This window comes from Hirundo rustica, chromosome 3, assembly GCF_015227805.2.
Source record: "Hirundo rustica isolate bHirRus1 chromosome 3, bHirRus1.pri.v3, whole genome shotgun sequence".
NCBI classification, from domain to species: Eukaryota; Metazoa; Chordata; class Aves; order Passeriformes; family Hirundinidae; genus Hirundo; species Hirundo rustica.
In genome coordinates this window covers 23,192,886-23,202,184 of record NC_053452.1, presented here as the reverse complement: position 1 = coordinate 23,202,184, position 9,299 = coordinate 23,192,886, and positions in this window count along the sequence as shown.

Below are 9,299 nucleotides of genomic sequence, written 5' to 3'. Positions count from 1 at the left end.
CTCCCTCACAGCAGCACCTGTGTGGATGTGGGCCTGTGAAATACTGATCAAAACTTTGTTGATTATAAACCAGCAATTGAATGAGGTGGGTTTTACATGGCACCCAACTGCTCTGAGGACCACTAAGTGGAGGTTTTCTCTCACTATGGGGAGTTTTACCAGGTCAGTGAAGAAAATACACAAGTGTTAACTTAGTTCATGACCACCTCAGGAGGCAAGGGGCCAAGGCTTGCAATATAAGTGATGCCCCATCCTGAAATTTTGTTTTCCTCCACGTTGTCTTCCTCAGTGTCTTAAAACCACATTGTGAGGAGCGGTTTTTGCTGTCTTTATCAGAACAGTTCTGTTCTGCCTTTTGACTAGAGGTAGCTTATTAAGTTTAAACACGTGTTCCTAAACAGTTTTCAGCCTGCAGCAAACAACCAAACTGGCATAATTTGTCTATTACAACATGTATTTAGAGCAGCAAACCCCTGGATCTTTGCTAAGTGTTTGATCCAGAGGAGTTAGAGCCATTCCTTATCCTGGATCTACAGGCACCATTTGCACTAAATGGGGTGAAGGACGGAGTTTGCCTCCAGATGGTGCTGGGGAACAGGTGTACAATAGTCAGAATACCAGTGTGACTCACTGAATGAGCAGTTCTCCTGTCACTGGAGATGCTAAACGTGATAGATGCTAAGCACTTACGTGTGCTTCCTGCTGCTTGTGTGTTGGGAAATCTCCCAGTATTGCTTGGAAATGCAATTATGTGAGGACATGCTCCAGGTAAGAAGTCAGGCAACATCCAAATGTTTGCAAAGTTTTCACCTAATTATTTTTCCCCATGGAATCTCTAGCTGGATGAAAACACTGGTTTTGCAAAAAGGGGGAATATTAAGTAGTCTCAAAATCCCTGTCTCTGCAGGGAGCTGGCATTGCTCAGGTTCAGCCTTAGCCTTGCAGTCGGATGATTCCTGAGTGTTTGAATCCCTTTTGCTGTGGCAGGAGCCCTCGACACACTCCCATCCTGCAGCTCCTGCGTGGGCAGGGCGCTGCTGAGGGTGGGCAGCCCCCCGGGGGCCGTGGGGCTCTGGGACAGCCTGTGCCCCTGGGCCCCGCAGCAGCAGGCCTGCAGCTGCTTTTGGTGGTGCAGGAGTGTGCCTGAGGCTGGTGAAGGAGGCACGGAGCTGCTTCCCCCTGGGCCAGGGAGAGCTGGTGTTGAAGCAGCCATGGGCAGGGCGAGCCTGGCGGGGGGCCCGTGGCAAAACAAACCGGCTTTGTCCTCTCCTTAGACCTGCGGCGCCGCAGCTAAGTCATGGAGTGGGTGAGCTGGAGTTCCAGAAAAGGAAAATGCAGCGTCACTGCTGCGCTGCCTTGGCATCCCTGACACATGGCAGAGGGCAGAAGCAGCACCCTTTTCCCAGTGCTGCTGGCTTGGCTGTGCGAGTTGTGCCCCAGTCCCTGCAGTCAGTGCTGGGGGTGGGCAGCAGGCACTGGGAATAAAGTTGCTCTGCACAGGAAACTCTTTAAGGTGCTCACTCAGGACTGGTGGTGGAGGTAGTGCTGCGCAGTGAGGAGGAAGTGTGGTTTCTGAGCTGGAAAACATCGCTGATCCTCAGCAGTCATTCTGTAATTTTACCTCAAAAGGGAAATTCAACAGAAAGCTTGGGTTTCTGCCTGCATTCCCAGGGTTACACCTGGCCTGGAGAGGCTGGCTTTGGGGGAGCTGCGTGGCTGCACACTGTGAAGCTGCACACTGTGAAGCCCTCCATCTCCCCAAAGCCCTCCATCCCCACAAAGGTTGGCCTTAGCAACGTTGGTGTGTGAGCTGAGCCCTGTTGCAAGCCTCTCAGGGTGTCTGGGTAAACCATGCCTTCCCCTAGGTAACACAGGAGACTGAAGTGGCCAAGGATGTATCAGAGGAAGGACACTGCAAATTTACTTTTTGGGAAAGTTAGCGGCGACCCAAGTTTTCTTTTCAGCCATGCCATCAATTTTGGCGGTCACACACAGCCCAGGTGGCCTTCATCTCAGAGAGAGGAATGGCACAGGGTGTCTGCAGCAGTGTGGAAAGTGGTAGGTCTCAATCTCCATCATACCTTCAGCCATCAGCTTTCCTTGCTACAAACAATGCAGATGCTACAAACAGCAGATCTGGTTGCACTTTGCAGGACTCCCCATGCCATTTTACTTTGCAGGATGTACATGGAGTGATAAAAGAAAAAACAAAAAACCAAAAAACAAACAAAAAATCCACAAAAACCAAACCAACCAAACAAACAAAACAAACAAAAACACACAACAAACAAACAAACAAAACAAAACAAACCACCAAGAAAATGCTCTATCTGTGCTCACTGAATTAGTCTCTGGAGGGCTGCAGCTGAACCACCCTGCCAGGGCCTTTCTTCTGAGATTTGTTTTTAGCTATGGATTCTGAATCTCCTGAACTCTGGGGCAAAGTGCTCAGAGTTTTTCCAGAATTTGACATGGGGAAAAGTGAGGAGATGGTGATGAGGCCAAGTGGATGAAATGCTGCTTCTTCCTGCTGTTTATCATGATAAGAGTTTAGACAAATTGACTAAAGACTTTTGCTGGAGGTGCTTCCAACAGACTCCTATGCAATGCATAGATAGGCTTTTAAGAAGCAAAAGCAAATAAATCAATGCCTGGAAATGCAATTTTCATCACTTATGAAGTTCTGCTTTTGTTTGTTTTTTCATTAATGCAGGCTGGGGTTCGATCCTCTGTTCCCATTACAGAGCAGGAAAGTGGATTTGGGAGTCACTGGCTTTGCATAAAGCTTTATTGTTCTCCACTTTGCTTTCTATATGCAGTACAAAAACACTGCTGAGATCAAAGAAAGGATATGAATTGCCATAGTACCCAGTTGTCTCAACATTTTCCTCCTCAGCAGGTGGTTATCCATTTGTTCATTTTCCCTGCTGGGGCTGGCTTTTCTATCGGTATGAATCTCTTGGGGCATGGGCATATAAACCCCGAGTGCCCTGGGTGGTGGCCCCACCATGCCGTGAGTGCCAAGTGCCTCCTTCAGGAGCTGGTGGATTTTTATGCCCCTTTGAGCTACCATGAATGACAAAACAACGAGGAACCACAGTGAGGATCCTGGTCCTGATGAGGCCCGGGGCAGGAGCTGATACCCATCTCCCCAAAAGCTTGGTGCTGTGCTCAGAGAGATGCTGTTCGGTGCCAGCACAGGAGATCAGTGCCACTGCCCTGCTCAGGTCTGCTGATGAGAACGGGGGGGTGGTTCCCCCGAGGAGGCAGAAGTGATGAGGCACTGGAGTGCCTCTGAGGCATGGCACGGAGGACAAGGAGCCTGCAGGAGCATCTCTGATGTCCTACCAAAGTGGCAGAATCAAAAGATATGCGGATTTTTGTCTGCAGCGTCTGGGTGAGGTGATGCGCCTCGTACCCTGCCTCCAAGGGCAGGCGAGGCGGCTGTGCGGGGTCCGTGGGCAGGGACCCGGAGGAGCCCAGCCCGCCGCGGCCGAGCCCCGGCTGCGCCGAGGCTGAGCGAACCTTCAGGGCCAGTACAGCTACCAGCGCCAGCACCGCCGCCTGAATGACCACGAAGCAGCAGCAACACGTGGGGAAGCAGGGCCGCATGCCCGTTTTGGAGGTGCAGGGGGTGACACGGAAAGGTGACAGTGTGGGCAGTGTGACTGAGCCCTGCTGCCCGGGCAGCAGCAGGCAGACGGGCTGGGCGAGCGCACGGACTGTGCCCGGGCTGGCTGTCAAAGGGAGAGCTGGTCGTGCTCACACCCCGCTCAGCCCCTCCCGACAGAGGCGGTCGTGCTGAGGAGCAGCAGAGCCCTCCCCGAGGCCGCTGTCCCCTCCATCTGCTGCCAGGTCCCGGGGGCTGCCCGCGCTCCCTGCACCAGCCGCCCCGGCTGCCAGGGAATGGCGGCTGACGCGTCCCTGCCTCCTCGGCCCCCCGGATATCCTGACTCCATCGCTGTGGGGGGGTTCATCCCACCGGGAGCAGAGCAGAGCAGATGGGCAGCGCAGCGCCGCGGTCCAGGTGAGGCGCCCACATGTATTCGGTGTTTCTGCGACGGCGTGGACACTGGGTTTCACTTGTTCAGTGCTCCCACGTGGACTTTGCATCCGCTCTTTTGGCCGTGCCAGGGCTGTGTGCTTTGTCACCCGAGAGTGCAAACACGTGCTGGGTTCCTTGTTGGTGCCCAATCACACCCTAAAGTACATGATGCAACATTGACAGAAGTTGTCTCACAAGCAGCGCAGCCAATAACGCTTTTTTGCCCCAAGGATTTATAATCTCCTCACCACAGCAATCCCACTCTCCTACCCATGTCCTCTGACGCTCCCATTACAGCCCAGCAGTCCCAGTGCTGCATTTCCAGCTCCCAGGGTGTGTCCCTGATCTCTGTCACGGTACCACCAGCTCCTCCATGTAACTTCTGGGCTCTGCCTGTCGCAGTACCTTGGCTTTCTTCTGTGTCCCTGTGACCTCCCTGTAATTCCCCATCTCTCTTCCGTGGTGCCTCCCCAAGCCTGTTGGATTGTCCTTTAGGTGAGATTAGACTGGGTAATCATGTTTGGACAGCTGCTGGCATCGGACACAGCAGCTGGGTGTGTGACTCCTCTTGGTGGCCTTGAGAGGGAATGGAGACAGTGCCATCTACCTGTGCACAAACTCCCACAAACCTTCTAGGGGCTTTGTACCTCTGAGACATTTGTCTTTTTGCCAAATATTGCTGACCATTGTCAAAACCTCTGAGTTGTGGATGTAGACTAAGGATCAGCATGACCATGTTAAGTGAAATCCATAGAAATGTGTGTACGTGGGATGCTGCAACTCCTGGGTGGAATTAGACCTGTTGCTTAGAGCCTCTTAAGTGTGCTCAGCCTGTGAGCACGGGTGAGGCTGTGAAGTGGGCCTGGGGTTATCTGGCAGGAAGGTCTGTCTTTGTGAAGTGCACTGCCTGGAGTGGGCAGCTTTGAAGTGCTGATTGGCACTGGCTTTATTGCTATAAACATATAGAGAGAGCATTTTTGTGCTCAGATCATTTCTGGACACACAACAAAGGGAGAGGAAGCACTGTAGGAACAAGTTAAATGGAGCACTATATGGGGAGTTCCAATCACAACATCACCAGATAACTTCCCGTTTCTCTAGGGGTCATTATTCCTGCCTGGAAAAGTCAGGGTGGAAACTCAGCTCTGTACTACACAGAACCTCTGTGCTGAGTCGAAGCAATGGCATGTGCAGTGGGCTGATGTGGTGTATAATGTGCACAAGCAGATGTCAGCACTGTCCAAAATTATCCCTCCTGTGCTCCTGCTGAGTGCAGCACATCCACTGATAACCAACGTGTGTGACATTTATCCAAAGATGGCATTTCTCAGCCACCACAGGTAGGCTGCTGTTGCTGTTCCAAGAATTCTTTCACTTTCTTTCACCCGGTGTGCAAGAGGCCAATCCACACACAGAGTCGAGGTATTTGATTTATTTACAGTTATGTGCAGAAAGCAAATCCAAAACACAGCCCTGTACCAGCCACTTTGAGGAAAGTTAACGCAACCCCAGCCCAAACCAGCACAATAGCCCAAAGTGATGAAGGGCTTGGCTGAAAAGGCCAAGGCTGATTTGTGGGATTGGTCTGGAAGGGTGGCTCAACAAGACCTGTTCCCTGGCACTGGCAACTGCCTTTCCTCTGGAAAGGACACCACTCGGGACCAGGCTGCCAGAGACCTACTAAAAGGTTTCTCGGAGGTCTCTCAGCACTTAAAAGATGAGGCTCAGTTCAGCCAAATGATGAAGAATGAGGCCTTTCTTTGCTCACTAGCAGAGTTACCTGGACTAACATCCCTCCAACCCCCTTTGAATCTATCTTTTACTTTGGTTCTCAAAGGGCTGAGTAATTAGGTTATTTAGAAGCTGTCAGCAGCACAGGAGACTGGTAGCCTCTGTCCTGGAGTCATTTTCATGGTCTGCTTTTCAAGTTGTACAGTAATACAGTTTCATATTGTGGCTTTGTTTGCCATGGCTCAGCTGGTTTATTACAGGCCATGGAATCTGTCCTGCTCTTCAAGAAGCACAAAGGTAAAGCTGGTGGCCATTGGTGAGTTAATCTGCTCTGATTCCTGCAGAATCAGAGGGTGCTGGATTTGGCTATGTGGAAACTGTCTGAAGCTAACTCATCGTAACCTCTCACTGCTTACATTCCTCTACATGGAAAGATATCAGAGGAGATGAGATTAAACCCCAAAATTTCATTTTCTTGGCTAAACATCCGTGCAGGATTAAAATGAAAATTGCCAAATCCCACAAGGGGAGTATGCTGATAGATGTCTGAAATGCTGGCTTCCTGCAATGAAGGCATTGTAGGGAAGCTACTGAAGCTACTTTAATCCGTGCCAGGAGTATTTTTGCAGCTGTTATCACATATTCTTGATTTTTACTATTCATATGTGACTATATTTCAAGGTTTGTTGTCTTTTGAAGGGTGCTCTGTTTCTCCGTTGATAAAAGCTTCTGCCACTCTCCTGAGAAAATGAAGCTAGCAAAGACATTAGATCCCCCCATTTTGGAGTTCATCATATTTCATGAAGTTTTAGCTGAATTTTTTTGTGTGGATTGGGCTGGACTTCACTCTGTGGATTGTGTCCATGCCTCAGCAATGTGAGGAGCAGCAGAGAGTCCTCTGTGCAGAAGCTGGCACAGCAAAACAACTGGGCTCCCCTGTAGGAGTCTGAAACTTTGTCACAGAGTGTCTCCTTGGTACGTGGGACTTTAACTAGGCTCAACACCTGTTTCCTGCATCACAGCTCCACAGGCATCCCCTACAGAACTCCAGCGATTGTTTTGAAGTTTATCTAAGTGTTCAGTGGTTTAAGAGGAAAAGATAACCATACTTGAGAGCACTTACATCTAGGAGCATGGTGTCTTTGCCAAAAGCGAACTAGAAAACTGTTCCTTTCCAGCTGTGCCTCTGAGGAGGATGTGGGAGACTTCCTAAGCCTTTTCCTCAAGATTCTCCCAAAGGAGACCTCTTTTTATGGTTCTTAATCTCAGAGGCTCTGGGGTGCTAGTTAGTACAGATCTAGTAACATAAGGAATCCCAAAGTACACCTGAAAATTAGTGAAACAAAGACCAAGGAAAGCACTGTAACTTTGGGGGTGAAGGAGTGGTGAAGGTGGTGGAGCAGAACAGCCACTGCCACAACATTACCCAGTACAGTGGGATTTTCTTGAATTATGGAAGAAAGTATGATTTTGTGAGGTATTTTTTTCTCCCTGTGGACTATTTTAAGCAGATAGGTATATGCCAAATTTTACTCATCTAATGGGGAAGAATACATCCTTTCCACCCATTAAAAACCAGCATCTTAAAATAAAACATGAAAGAAGAAAATAGGACAGAAAAAAAGCGCCATGGACCTGGAAGAGAGGCAGCTGAGCAATTGCAGCAAAGACTTTTCCTGTATTTGCAAGTCCCATCGTGGACCAGGAAGGTGTTAACTGAAAAATGTGCCCATTGCCAGTTCTTTGGGGGCTGGTAAGTTAATTTTGTGGTCCTTGCCTACCTACCAGTGGGCTGAGGGAATCTCAGCAGCCATTTCACCATATGGAGGGCAGGATTAGCAAATCCAAGCTCTGCATTTTTCAGTGGCTGTAGTACTGCTTAAAATCTTGGAGGGCTCTCATCCTGCTCTAAGAAAATTTGATACTCAGGGTTTGGGTTGCTCAGTTCTGCAGCCTGATCCCAGCTCCCTGGCTTTCATATGTACACTGTGGTTGTTCAGGACATGCTGCTCCATAACTTTGCTGGGACCTAGTCTGTCATCCTAGAAAAGGTACATGCTGGTTATTATTTTTCTTTTCCTCTTGCCATTACAAGGCTTGATCAGGTTAGTCCTTGCAGAGCTCCTGGAAATCATTTCAGCAGGGTTATTACTGGATTGCACGAGCCTTGGCCTTTTGTTCTATCTTCCAACTATCATTTTCTAGTATCTGAATCAATGTAGAAGGAAAAGTAATACTAGCAGGGATGAGGAATTGCCTGTGACTGCCTCAAAACATATCAATGCCTATGTTTCCCTCTGGAGTGATAAAGAGACATTGGGATTTTTTTTTTTTTTTAATTTTTTAAAAATTATTATTATTTTTTAATTTTTTTTTTTACTTTGGGAAAAAAAAGAGGAAGAGAAGTCACCTAGCAGTTTGAAGCTAAGCCTCCTATAGGCCACTGTTTTGAAACAAAACTGCCCATTTTGAAACTAGAGGCACATTTATTTTTCAGTACTCCCCAGATAAAAACAAACATTTCCACATTTCTTAAAGGAAAGCTCAGTATGACATTCTCAGTGAAACGGTTTGGTGTTTGTAAATAAATGAAAATTTCCCAAACATCTAGGTATCTTCAGTTCCTCAAAAAAGGCACCCTCTCCCAAGCCAACCCCTTGTCAGGGAGCAGTGGGAGCTCCACCTTCTCCACTGTGCATCCCAGCATCACCCAGCTCTGCTCTTGCCCCAGGCTCTGGCTGCTCTATCACCTCCCTCTGGTCTGAGGAGGGGGAACAAGGCCTTTTGCTTCCAGCACTGACATTTATCCTGGCAGTAGCTGAGCTGACAGGAGAGTCACCAAGACTGCCAAATCTGCCTAGGTAAAGAGAGGCAATCTGAGCTCTCCCCATCCCTTCCCTTAGGCTGGGAGGAGGGATGCAGGGATGTTTCTGAGCACGGTACTCTGAAGCTGCCAGCCAGCTCACGGCTGTGATGGTCTTTCAGCAGCATGTGAAACTGCCCTGTGTCTTTCAGCAGCTCTGTGAGTCTGCCTGCTGGCATCCAGTATCACCTTTGTCGTGTGCATAGCTCCCGAGGTTGTTGTACAGCCAGCAGAGAGGAGAGAGCACTCAAAGCACGGTTATTCCCAGGACCCAAGTTATTTCCACTTCATTCCGCTCCTAAGGTTTCTAAAAGCGATGAACTCTTGGTACTGTCTGAGGTCATAAGGGACACAAATACCCTGTTCACCCTGTGTTTGCAGTTCATTGGAAATGTAGGATTATCTCCAAAGGCTTAAACAGTCTGAATGCCATTCTGGCAGAGCTGGGATGTATTTTGCACGTTGCTGTGTGGATTGCTGTAGTGAGACTTCATCTCATGGGCCATTCTCTCATGTTTCTTTTCCCTGGCTGCACTGGTGCAGATAAAAATAAATGGCCTCAAGTTGCACCAGGGGAGGTTTAGATTGGATATTAAGAGAAACTTCTTCACTGAAAGGATTTTTGAGTGTTGGAACAGGCAGCTCAGAGAAGTGCTGGAG